Below are 12,696 nucleotides of genomic sequence, written 5' to 3' on the forward strand. Positions count from 1 at the left end.
CACAACTTCAACCTCCATATTATTGTTGCCCCTTTTAAAGAAACCACTTTGTTAGGCTATACATTTATTTCAGTGATATTTCTTTTGTACAAAACATTTTGGTAACTTTTCCTTTGAGACAATGCCTTCAAAGTCTCTAAGGTGTATCCTCAGGAATATCAAGGTTGGATTTGATTTCTGTAAAAAGGCAAAAGTCACTGGAGCCATGTCTGATGAATAATGTAAATTAACAAGCTGATTAATAACACACACCCCAAAATGTTTTTTTGGAAAGAAACAAATCTTATTTTTTTGTGGTTTAAAAACTGGTTTTGAAGGTAATTCTGTAAGAGGAGATTCCAGAAACATTTTCAGCCACAAAAGATTAATTAAAAATCATTAAGACCCTTGAATAATAAGGATTATGAAAGTCTCAGCATCTTTAATATCTTCCCCACCCTCCAAGCCCACAGCTCTTTTGAATCTCCCTATTTCTGTGGAGGATACCACTATCTTTCTAGTCTCTCAGGTTTACAATTCTGGCATTATCCTTATTGCTTACTCTTGATAACCCCAAATATCCATTCAGTTGCTAAAATGTGTAGTTTCTATCTCCATAACATCTTGCATCCGACTCCTCCCTAGTTACAGGGTAACTATCCTAATTCAGTCCCTAATAGTCTCTCATCTAGACTACTACAATAGCCCATTAACTGGTCTACCTGGCTTAAGTCTCACCCCTCTCCACCACACAGTAACCAAACTGATTTCCCTAAAGTGCAGCTCTAAACATATTTTGCTCAATAAGCTAAAAAAATAGTTACCTTTTGCCACTAGGTTAAATTCCTATTTTTGCATTTTGCAATGTCCTTCACAATCTGGTCCCAACCAACCTTTCCAGTTATTATCTTATAACTCCTCTTCTCATACTCAATGGTTAATCCAAACTGACCTTCAAATTGTTCCTCCTTCATGACAGTGTCCCTGTACACTGGCTGTCCCCCAGATCTAAAATTTATTCCTTTCTCATATTCACCCCTTAGAATTCTTTGGATTTTTTAAAAAAGGCTCAATTCAATACCACCTTCAAAATAAAGCCTTTCTTGATCTCTCTAGCTTCTAGTGCTCTCCCTCCTAAAATTTACCTTGAATTTATTTTTAATATACTTACTTGTATATACTGTAACACACTTACAGCATATTTGGATACATTTATGTTTACTTGTTTCCCCCAAAGAACATAGGTTCCTTGAGGGTAATGACTATTTTATGTTTGCCTTCATATCTCAAGAGCCTAGCAGTGTCTAGCAACTATTTAATAAATGTCTGTTGACTGAAAACTTTCATTTGAATCTATAAATGTTGGTGCATATTTTTCTTAAACCCTCAAACCAGACCCAGGCTTATTTTTGTTCTTGGATCCCAACCTTTTCACAGGAAGGAGCATTTGGCTACCAGTCTACTAACGGATGAAGAGTGGGTATAAAGGAAACTTAGAAGTCCCAACTCAGATTAGTTTCAGAAACTGGAAAACCTGGTAGAAACAAATAAGGTCAAGGAAAGGGAATATTTAAAAATAATAGGATCTCAATCAAGACTTTCTTCAAGAAAAGAATTAGAAGGCATAGTTATAACAAACAATAATGAGAGTGAAATGTACATTTTAGCAGACAGAAAAGAATTCATTAATCATGTGAGAAAAATCATTCAACAATCTGCTGTCTGTGTATAGCCAGACCTTTGGCTTATTTAACAAAAATATTAATTAACATTAAGCTAGAAAAATCAAAATGAGTTTAAAAAGAAATACCATTAAAATTAAAATAATTTTAACAAAAAATTATTGACATAGGAAATTGAAAATAACTGGAAAAAAGACAACATCAATTACAGTAATTTCATACAGAAATCTAACATTTAAATTAAATACAATAACTACAAAAGATTAAAAGCACCTAAAAAACCTCCTTGTTTAGAAAAGAGTTTTAACAAATGAGAAAACTAGCAACCAAGAACAACATAGATTTATTGGATTTTATTATGTCTAAAATACTGGATTTTATTAGAAGAAAAATATATTTGTAAAATCTTATGGGGAAGGATAGTGGAAGATTATGAGTAGTGTCACCTTGTAAACAGCATGAAATCAATGAAGAGAAAAACCAATATAAAGAAAGCTTAGTGAGAGACCCAACTAAGCAAAATCATCTCAGGATGAAACTGGACGGATAAAAGATGGAAAAGTTTTTATAACAAATCCTTTTTACCATCAAAGACAGTTCATCATATTTGGACTCAATTCTAGATGTGCATATAAATGAGGTGGGAATGGCACTTAAGAGAAGAAAAATGGAAAGAATAGCTAGACAAGGTCAAATGTCCACAGAAGAGATCCAGCCAGGAGAAGCAATAATTTTGTAGGAGTTGAAAAATTAATTCTCAGAGTATCTGAAGAAGGGAAAGATATCATGGGCATGGGAAAAACCTTGGACTTTATTATTATGAAAAAGGTGATCAAGAGAATATCAATAACCATCAACTTACAGGCTTACATTCCTATCTACGTAACATTATGAAACTAATAGAAATGTATTGAGAGAATCCTCAATGAAAATATTAATAGGCAGGTTTTTGCAAGTAATATTCCATAGCCAATTATGTTTTTACCATCACACAACTGACTGATAATTGTAAATAATAAAAGATTCCTCCATTTCCCTGGTTTATTGTCTTTTGACTATTTTAAAAATTGATTCAAGATTAAAGGGTATTCTCTGGTAAAGTGCTGCCTATGGATGAGTATAAAATTATATAAGATTCTCTAAATGATGTAATAACAGAGGTAATATAATTCAACAACCCTGAGATCACTAACTTCAGAGGAGGCATTAAACAGGGAGATGATTGTCAGAAGTATTCATCACTGTGATAAAGGAGATCTAGTATAGCACATGTGTTGAAAAGATAGTCTCTGTAGATATTACAGAACCCCCCCCAAGATGAAATCAGTAATCACTCAAAAATCTGACCTAGCTACATAAGAAAAAAATAATAATTATGCCCACTTGTCCAGTGTATGCTAAAAATTGGATTCAGAATTAAAAGAAAGGGGATAGCAGGATGTTATCACCTCTGGAAAAGAGATTTTAATGACTTCCAATTTCTTGTTGAAAGGTCTAGCTTTTCAGTTCTTCCCTTTCTTTCCAGAAAAGTTCATTAAGAATAAGTCATTGTTCAGTTGATAAATGGACAAAATATATGAAAAGTCAGTTTTCAGAAGAAGAAATCAAAACTATAGCCATTCTGAAAAAAAATTCTAAGTCACTATTGATTAGAGAAATGTAAATTCAAACAATTATGACCTACCATCTCATATCTATCGTATTGGTGAATAAGACAGAAAAGAAAAGTGACAAATGTTGATGTGGGAAAATTGGGGCAATGATGCACTATTGATGGAGTTATGAATTGATCCAACCATTCTAGAGAGCAATCTGGAATTACACTGAAAGGGCTATAAAGCTGTGTATACACTTTCATTTGAGCAATACCAATACTAGATCTATAACTCCAAAGGAAAAAAAAATTTTTTAAGGGTGAAGGAAGGATCTCTATGTACAAAAATATTTATAGCAGTAATTTTTATGGTAGAAAAGAATTGGAAATTGAGGAAATGCCCATCACTTTGAGAATGGCTGAAAAAGTTTGGAATATGACTGTGACAGAATACTATTGTGCTGTAAGAAATGATAAACAGGATGTTTTCAGAAAAACCTGGAAAAACTTATATGAACTTAGGGAAAGTGAAGTTAGTAGAATCAGGAAAATATTGTCCACAGTAACAGCAATATTGTACGATGATCAATTCTGAATGACTTAACTATTCCAAGCAATACAATGATCTAAGACAATTCTGAAGAACTTATGTGAAAAATGCTACTTCTAGAGAAAGAACTGGTAGAGTTTGAATGAAGATCAAAGCATACTTTTAAAAACTGTTTTTCTTCAGGGCTTTTGTGGGATTTTTTTGGTCCCTGTTATCTTTTGCAATATGGCTAATATGGAAATGTTTTATATGATTAAACATACAATTTATAACAAAACTTGTCTTCTCAAGGAGTGAAGAGGGGAGAATATGGAATTCAAAAAAATTTTTAATTTGAGTATTAATAATTGTTATTACATTTAATTGGAAAAAATTAAAGTGTTAAAATTTATTTGCTAAAAATATTAATACTCAAGGGCAAAGTCAAGATGGCAGCTTAGAAGCAGTGAAAATATATTCCTCTGTGAAAACCCTTCCACACCAATCAACAACAAAGCACTTCAAGGACAGAAAACCAAATCCAACAAGAAGACAAAGCTGAGGGACCCTCCTGATTGATTCAAGTTAAAAAGTACACAGAGAAGTTGAATTTGTGGGTTTAAGGAAAATAAAGAAGGAAGGTCCCAGAGCCCTTCCCAGAGCTACTGTCTTGAGACTGGGGTAGTCAGTGGGAGGCAAGGAGGAAGCTGGAAGAAAGAAGCTGAGAAGAGGGAAGGCTGGTTGCAGCCTTTAGCCACCACACCTCCATCTTGGGACTTGGCCTCTGGAAGTTTTGGCCTCAGGGCACATTCTTCTCTGCAGATAAACTCAAATGGCTTAATCCAGTTTATCAATAGGGCTGAGAAGAAGACTCCAGAGGGCAGAGGGGCTCAGTCTCATGGCAGAAAACCAGAGAAGCAAGGGTGCAGAGTGGACAGAGCCAGGCTCAGCAGCAGGACGGAGTCACAGGTTCCCCCTACTTGATTCAACTTGCAAGATATGCACATAAAGTTGAATTCTCAGGTATAAGGGAAAGATTCAACACCCCTCCCCCACCTACTGCACTGAGACTAACTAGGACTCCAGCTGACTGGGATTCCAGGGCAAAGACTGCAATCATACAGAGTATCTTGGTACCACCACATGAAGCTCAGGCCTCTGACTGGGCACTGAGAGAAAGGAATAGAGGAAATCACCATTCACCTTCCACACCTTCACTTTCACCTTCAGCCTCTGCTAGCAGCTGGGGAAGATCTGGCCTCAGGCCACATTAATACAACAGGTCAGCTCCATCAGCCTAATCCAGTTAATCAGCTGAGCAGAGAGGAATCCCCTTGAGGGCAGAAAAGCCCAAATTGACAGATCCAGAAAATAGAGGAGCAAGAAGGAAAAAACTATGAGTAAGCAACAGAAAAAAGAAATTACCATCAACTGCTTCTATTCAAGTAATAAGAAAGGAACACATGAAACAGAGGAGGACCAAGGAAAACCAAGCAAAAATTCAGGAACTCCAGCAAATTGGACTCAGACTCTAAAAGAACTAAAAACACAATTCAAAAAACAATTGAGAGAGGTTGAAGAAAACTGGGAAAAGAACTTAAGAAGCAAAATAGGTCATCGGGAAACAAAGGCACATGAACTAAAACAAGAAATAGTGTCATAAAACCCAGAGTTGACCAGCTCCAAAATGAGGCAAAGAAAGTAAAAGATAAAAACAATAACCTACAAAGAAAAAAGGATCAAAAGGAAAAGGAGGATCAAAAAATCAGGGATGAAATTCAGTCTTTAAAAATTAGAATCAAATAATTAGAAGCAAATGACTTCATAAGGCAGCAAGAATCTATTAAACAAACTCAAAAGAATGAAAAAATTGAGAAAAATATAAAACACCTCATTGATAAAACAACAGACATGGAAAATAGATGCAGGAGAGACAATTTAAGAATTACTGAATTACCTGAAAATCATGACCAAAGAAAAAGTCTGAACATCATTCTACAGGAAATTATCCAAGAAAACTGCCCTGATGTTCTTGAACAAAAGGGTGAGGTAGAGATGGAAAGAATCCACAGATCACCTCCTGCATTAAATCCCCAATTGACAATGCCCAGGAATGTTATAGACAAGTTCAAGAATTTCTAGACCAAAGAAAAGATATTACAAGCCATAGTCAGTATTACACAGGACTTGGCTGCAGTCACACTGAGGGACCAGAAGGCATGGAATATAACATTCTAGAAAGCAAGTGAACTGGATCTATAACCAAGAAGCAACTACCCGGCAAAACTGACTTTATTATTGCAGGGGAAAGTATTGTCATTTAATAAAATAAAAGATTTCCAAGCATTCCTGAAGAAAAGACTGCTTAAACAGAAGATCTGCTGCCCAAATACAGAACTCAAGAAAACTACCAAAAGGTAATTAAGAAAGAAAAAACTGTTAAGAGACCCAATAAGTTCAAAAGATTTGTATTCATATATGAAAATATGATATTGGTAACTCTTAAAAATTATTATCATCAGGGTAACTAGAAGAAGTATACCTAGAGGTTTTAGTGATAAATTGTATAGGATATGTAAAAAAAAAAATTAAAAACCTAGGAGTAAAAAAGAGGATAATACTAAGAGAAATAGGGAAAATATATATTTAATAAAGAAGCACATGGGGGAGGAGGGGGAAAAGACCAATACAATGTAAGGGAGGAAGAGGTTGGCAACAGATAATACTTAAATCTTACCCTCATTGGATAAGAGAGGGGCAGAAAACTGTATCATTCCCTATAGAAAAGTAGAAAGATAATAAACAGGCAGATGGGGAAGAGAACAATATAAGAGAGGGAGAGGTTGCAAAATATCAGTACTAAATGGTATAGTATTCAGATTTATAAAGGAGCGCAAGAAGGAAATAGTAAAACCATGCTAGTGGGGGACCTCAACCTTCCCCTATCAGAAATAGGTAAATCAAATAAAAAAATAAAAGAACAAAGAAGTAAGGGATGTGAATGAAATGTTAAAAAAATTAGAGCGAACAGATATCTGGAGAAAAATAAATAAAAGATAAAAAGAAATATACCTTCTTTTCAGCAGCATATGGCGCATATACAAAGACTGACCATTTAATAGGACACAAAAATATTGCAAACAAATGTACAAAAGCAGAAATAATAAATGCAATTTTTTCAGACCATAATACAATAAAAATCATAATCAATAAGGGCAAATTAAAATGAATTAGAAACTAAATAATCTAATTCTTCAAAACCAGTGCATCAAAGAACAAATCAAAGAAACAATTATTAATTTCATTGAAGAAAATGTCAATGAGGAAACAACATATCAAAATCTATGAGATACAGACAAAGCAGTATTCAGGGAGTGCATATATCAATAAATCAGAGAGGGAAAGATCAATGAATTGGGCATAAAACTTAAAAAACAAAGAAGATAACAAATTTAAAATCCCCAGATAAAAACCAAATTGGAAATCCTGAAAAATTAATAAAATTGAAAGAAAAGAACTACTGAACAAATAAATAAGAGTAGGAGCTGATTCTTTGGGGGGGGGGGGGGAAGAGAAAGTACAGGTTAATCTAATAAAAAAAGAGAGAAGAAAATCAAATTAACAGTATCAAAGATGATAAGGGTGACCTCACTGCTAATGAAAAAGAAATGAAGATAAGTACTAAAAGCTATTTTGCCCAATTGACAATCTAGGATGAAATGGATGAATATTTACAAAAATATAAATTGCCTAGATTAACAAAAGAGGAAATAGAAATATCTAAAAAAATCCCATCTCAGCAAAAGAAATTGAACAAGCCATCAAGGAACTCGCTAAGAAAAAAACCCAGACCAGATGGATTCACAAGTGAATTCAATCAAACATTTAAAGAAAAACTAATCCCAATACAATACAAACTATTTGACAAAATAAGCAAAGAAGGAGTTTTACCAAATTCCTTTTATGACACAAATATGGTACTGATTCCAAAGCTAGGCAAACCAAAAACAGAGAAAGAAACCTACAAATCAATCTCATTAGTGAATATAGATGCAGAAATCTTTTTTTTTTTAACCCATATCTTCCATCTTGGAGTCAATACTATGTATTGGCTCCAAGGCAGAAGAGCGGTAAGGACTAGGCAATGGGGGTCAAGTGACTTGCCCAGGTCACACAGCTGGGAAGTGTCTGAGGCCAGATTTGAACCTAGGACCTCCTGTCTCTAGGCCTGGCTCTCAATCCATTGAGCTACCCAGCTGCCCCCTAGATACAGAAATCTTAAAAAGAATACTAGCAAAAAGACTCCAGCAAGTAATCACAAGGATTATTCACTATGACCAGGTGAGATTTATACTGGGAATGCAAGGATGGTTTAATATTAGGAAAACCATCCATATAATTGACCATATCAATAACCAAACCCACAGAAATCACATGATCACATGATTACATCTCAATAGATGTAGAAAAAGCCTTTGACAAAATACAATACTCATTCCTATTGAAAACACTAGAAAGTATAGGAATAGATGGGTCTTTCCTAAAAATAATAAAACAGTATATATTTTAAACCATCAGCAATGGAGGTTAGAAGCTGTCCCAATAAGATCAGGAGTGAAGCAAGGAGGCCCATTATCAACTCTATTTTTTAACATTGTACTAGAAACACTAGCGGTAGCAAGTAAAAAAATAAATAAATAAAAGAAATTGAAGGTATTAAAATAGGCCATGAGGAGAACAAGTGTAAAAATGGAGATTTTGAACCCTAGACTTAATTTCCAAGAACTCCTTGGTATTTCCCAGAATTCCCTATAATCTCTCCTGAGTCTCCACGTAGGCAAGATTACAATTGGTATTTAACTGGCAGTAATGCCTCCCATGCTCTCTTCTCTTTCATCTCAATGATGTAGCAAGTATAGTGGTAAGCTAAGCATGGGGATTTTGAATGGGCTAATCAGCCATGGACATGTGGTTTTTATTTTGTATCTTCTTTATTCCTTGATTTCTAATAATCCTTAATAAATCTCATAAAATATAATATTTTTATTATTAGAGATATAATTTAATTTTTACACAAGCTATCACTCTTTGTGGATGACATGATGGTCTACTTAAAGAATCCTAGAGAATCAACTAAAATGCTAGTGGAAATAATCAACAACTTTAGCAAAGTTGCAGGATACAAAATTAAACCCAAATAAATCATCAGCATTTCTACATATATCCAACACATCCCAGCAGCAAGAGTTAGAAAGAGAAATCCCATTTAAAATCACCCTAGACAATATAAAATATTGAATAATCTATTTGCCAAGACCAACACAGGAATTATATGAACACAACTACAAAACACTTTTCCAAAAATTAAAACTAGATATAAACAACTGGAAAAACATTAATTGCTCATGGTGTAAACCTCAAAATTTCTTAGACTTATAAATGTTGGAAATTTCACCATTGGGAAATTTCATACTTGAAAAATTTCCTATTGATAGTGGGTCTTGACTATTGGAATGTGAATCCCATTGGCATGGGAGGTTCCTTCTCCTTCCCTTCTTAAGATTACTTTAGGACAGAAACCCTTTGCTGAACAATGGAAAGGACTTTGACCTATGCTTAAGCATAGAACAGGAATTTCTTTGAGTCATGATTGATTTTAGAATTGATACAATGGAGATACTTGGAATCAATCTCCACCCTATTCAGTCCTAACAGGATTGAGTAAGGGCTGCAGCCTAGATCAAAATTTAATTATTCCAATCTCTACCCTACTCAGGTTAACAGGATTTAGAAAGGGCTGTAGCAAAGGAGCAAAGATTTAATTATTTGAAAATATGACCTTCAACAGACATGTGCAAAGCCTCTGGGAGGTCCTGGGTTAAGCTAGAGCCTCCATGGGCACAGGGAAATTGATGGACAGTGATTGGTAGATGTGAGAACTGAGGGGAGGCAACTTGGATGTTTTCCTTAAAGAGAGGGGGGTCTGAAGACTGGGGGGGGGGGTGGAGGAGTTGGCCGGAGTGGTTGCAGTGTGCTCTGAGAAGCTTGCTCTGAAGGAAGCTGAAGGTGGGGGCCTCTGAGACTGTTTCTCCATTTTGGTCACGTGAGTAATAGGGACTGATCTCTTTTCTTTGCCCCAGCTATCTAAGGGCTTGGGCCTTTTGGCCCAGCCTAAACAGAAGGGGTATTTAAGCCCTATTCCCTTCTCTCCCTTTTTCTCTCTCTCTATCTCTAATTCCTTTCTTACTCCTATTGTAATTAAACTCCATAAAAGATTTACGGCTGACTTGAGTTTTCATTTAGGAATTACATAGCTGAATTCCTTGGCGACCTTAAATTAATATATATCAGTCTTTTAAAGTGATTCCCTTGTAACAATGGGTAGGACAAGCTAACATAATAAAAATGACAATCCTACCCAAATGGAATAAAGAGTTTTATCAAATAAAAATATTAGTGAAAAGTAAAAGAGGCAGCTGGGTAGCTTAATGGATTGAAAGCCAGGCCTAGAGATGGGAGGTCTTAGGTTCAAATATGACCTCAGACATTCCCAGCTGTGTGACCCTGGGCAAATCATTTAACCCCCAATGCCTAGCCCTTACCATTCTTCTGCCTTGGAACCAATGCATAGTATTGATTCTAAGATGAAAGGTATGGGTTAAAAAAAAAAAAGTAAGCTGATCATGTGGCAAGAGTGTGAGATAGCTTTAGGACAGTGCAAGTATTCTACTAGCATAACTGTAGGATCAAGAAAAAGTGAAGAAGGCCTGTATCAAATTTATGAGAAGTTTTGGACAAGAGCTCCACAAGATAGGCAGGCATGGATGAGTTGCAACCAAAGTCACTTAAGGGAATAACCACAATGATTAGATCATAGCCATTTGACTATCTCAGAAAGATCTCCATCTTGAGTTATAAAAAATCATTTCTTGAGATTCTGGGGTCATAAAGCAAGATCACTGATATGAAACCAACAGTCCTTTCTATATTTTACATAAGTAATCTGTCATTTCAAACTTTGTTTTACATTCAGCAAACTCCATCTACATACTTGCAGAAACAATATAAGCCTTCCTTTACTGAATAGATATATACCTGCAAAATTGACGATAAAGTAATCTCTTTATTCCCATAAACTCCCATTATGTAATTGATGATACATTCCCCTGAGAAAAAAATGTCCAAAAGACTAAGTCAAATGAAATAACATATGTAAAGAATTTTGTAAACCTTAAAGAATTACATAAATGCTAGCTATTATTATTATTGAGAATTTTGATTAAAAAAATAGTTAAAATAGCTGCCAGAACTACAGTACGTGGGCACTGCTGTTCTACCATCATTAAGCTTTTCCAACTCTGAGATAGGTTCAGTTTTTAGTGATCCCTCTATTTTCTCAGATCCACAAGAATTTCACTATGTGGTTATGGATCCCAACTCTACATTCATCTTCCTCTCCAATTTCTATTTGGCTTTTTTTTTTGGTCCAAGTATTTACAATGTTTGGTAATGCTAGAGCAGCACTAATACCATTAGGTTTAACAAATGAATGTCTATAAAATTCTCTCCAAAAGTTCCTATAGAAATGTAATGACTAACCTTAAATTCACTTTCTGGTAAACAGTAATATCTTTATATCACAATAAAATCCTATTGAAATGTTGTTGCCAGCAGACAAGAATAAATAACCTTTGTGAGAAGTAAAAAAGATTCATAACAATCATGTTATATTCATCATAAATTAATTTTTTTGTGGGAGAGGTGGACCTGTACATTCATTGATGTAGAGAAACACCAGTGATGAAATTCTTTCTATCAATGAATTGCAACTATTCTGCAGTTTGTAGTCTCAGAAAGCTGCCTGGTGCAGAGAAAGATAATTCAAGGTCATGTGGTCAGTATTTGTCAACAATTTGAACTTGTCTTTACTTATTCCAAAGTCAGCTCTTTATCTACTATGCCTTGCTGCCTTTCCATTCAATATTTTTGCTTATAGGGATATTATTTGGCCAGAAGTATAACTACTGGCTGTCTGAACTATAGCCCTCACTCAATATAATCACATATTCTAGGCACCAACTTTTAAGGAAATCTTTTAAATTACAGAAAATATACTCATCTGAAAATGGGATGGATGCCATTTTATTTCAAAATGAATAACAGAACAAAAACTAAAATGTAAACTGCATTTTAACTTCTCTATTTTCAAAAACATTCTCCCAATTAGGGGTTTGCACTTATGTGTTTTCAATTCCACATGTAAATTTGCTCCACATACTCAATCAGTTGCAAGTTCCTTCAATTAGTCCATCTCTCCTTACAATATTTCTTTAATCAGGGGAAGCCAGAATATTTTTATATCTTGGAATTAAATATTATGATAAGCTTCTTTATTCTGTAAGGCAAGGTAAATGCTAATTTTCCAGGGAGTACCACTGACAAATGTCAGCTTCATATGGTTTAACTGAGAAGCGCTATTAGTTTACAGTACAGACAACAGAGTCTTTCATTTCTAATTAGGAGTTTTAACATCTATGATGTTCCTGAGATAAGGAATGCTTGAATATTCCATATTAATTTATTTATATTATATTAGCATATATACTAATATCAGATCCATAATCCCAGCTTTCCATTTTCTAAGTTGCCCTAGCAGCTTCCCTTTTTATCTAATGATAGCCACTTGAGAATCTTTACTTCCTTCCAAATCCCTATCATCTCACATGCAAAAAGCTTAGAATCTATATTAAAGTCAATTGATTTAGAAATAAAAGCTAATGGGTAATGTTCTGAGAAACACAATCTTTGGAAGTAATCATTCAAATGGCCAATTTTTATTATACTGAGCAGCATTATAGCACAATTCAAAAGCAATCTTCTTCTATTAACAATGAAGTAAACTGAGCAATAGG

At 34.6% G+C, this 12,696-nt stretch overlaps 1 protein-coding gene across 1 annotated transcript in view; it reads right to left on the reverse strand.

Annotated features, from left to right (window-relative positions):
- Window positions 1-12,696, reverse strand: part of TMEM242 (transmembrane protein 242) — a 58,696-nt gene that overhangs the window by 2,888 nt on the left and 43,112 nt on the right. The window lies entirely within an intron of this gene.

The sequence above is a fragment of the Monodelphis domestica genome, chromosome 2 (genome assembly GCF_027887165.1).
Source record: "Monodelphis domestica isolate mMonDom1 chromosome 2, mMonDom1.pri, whole genome shotgun sequence".
NCBI lineage: Eukaryota > Metazoa > Chordata > Mammalia > Didelphimorphia > Didelphidae > Monodelphis > Monodelphis domestica.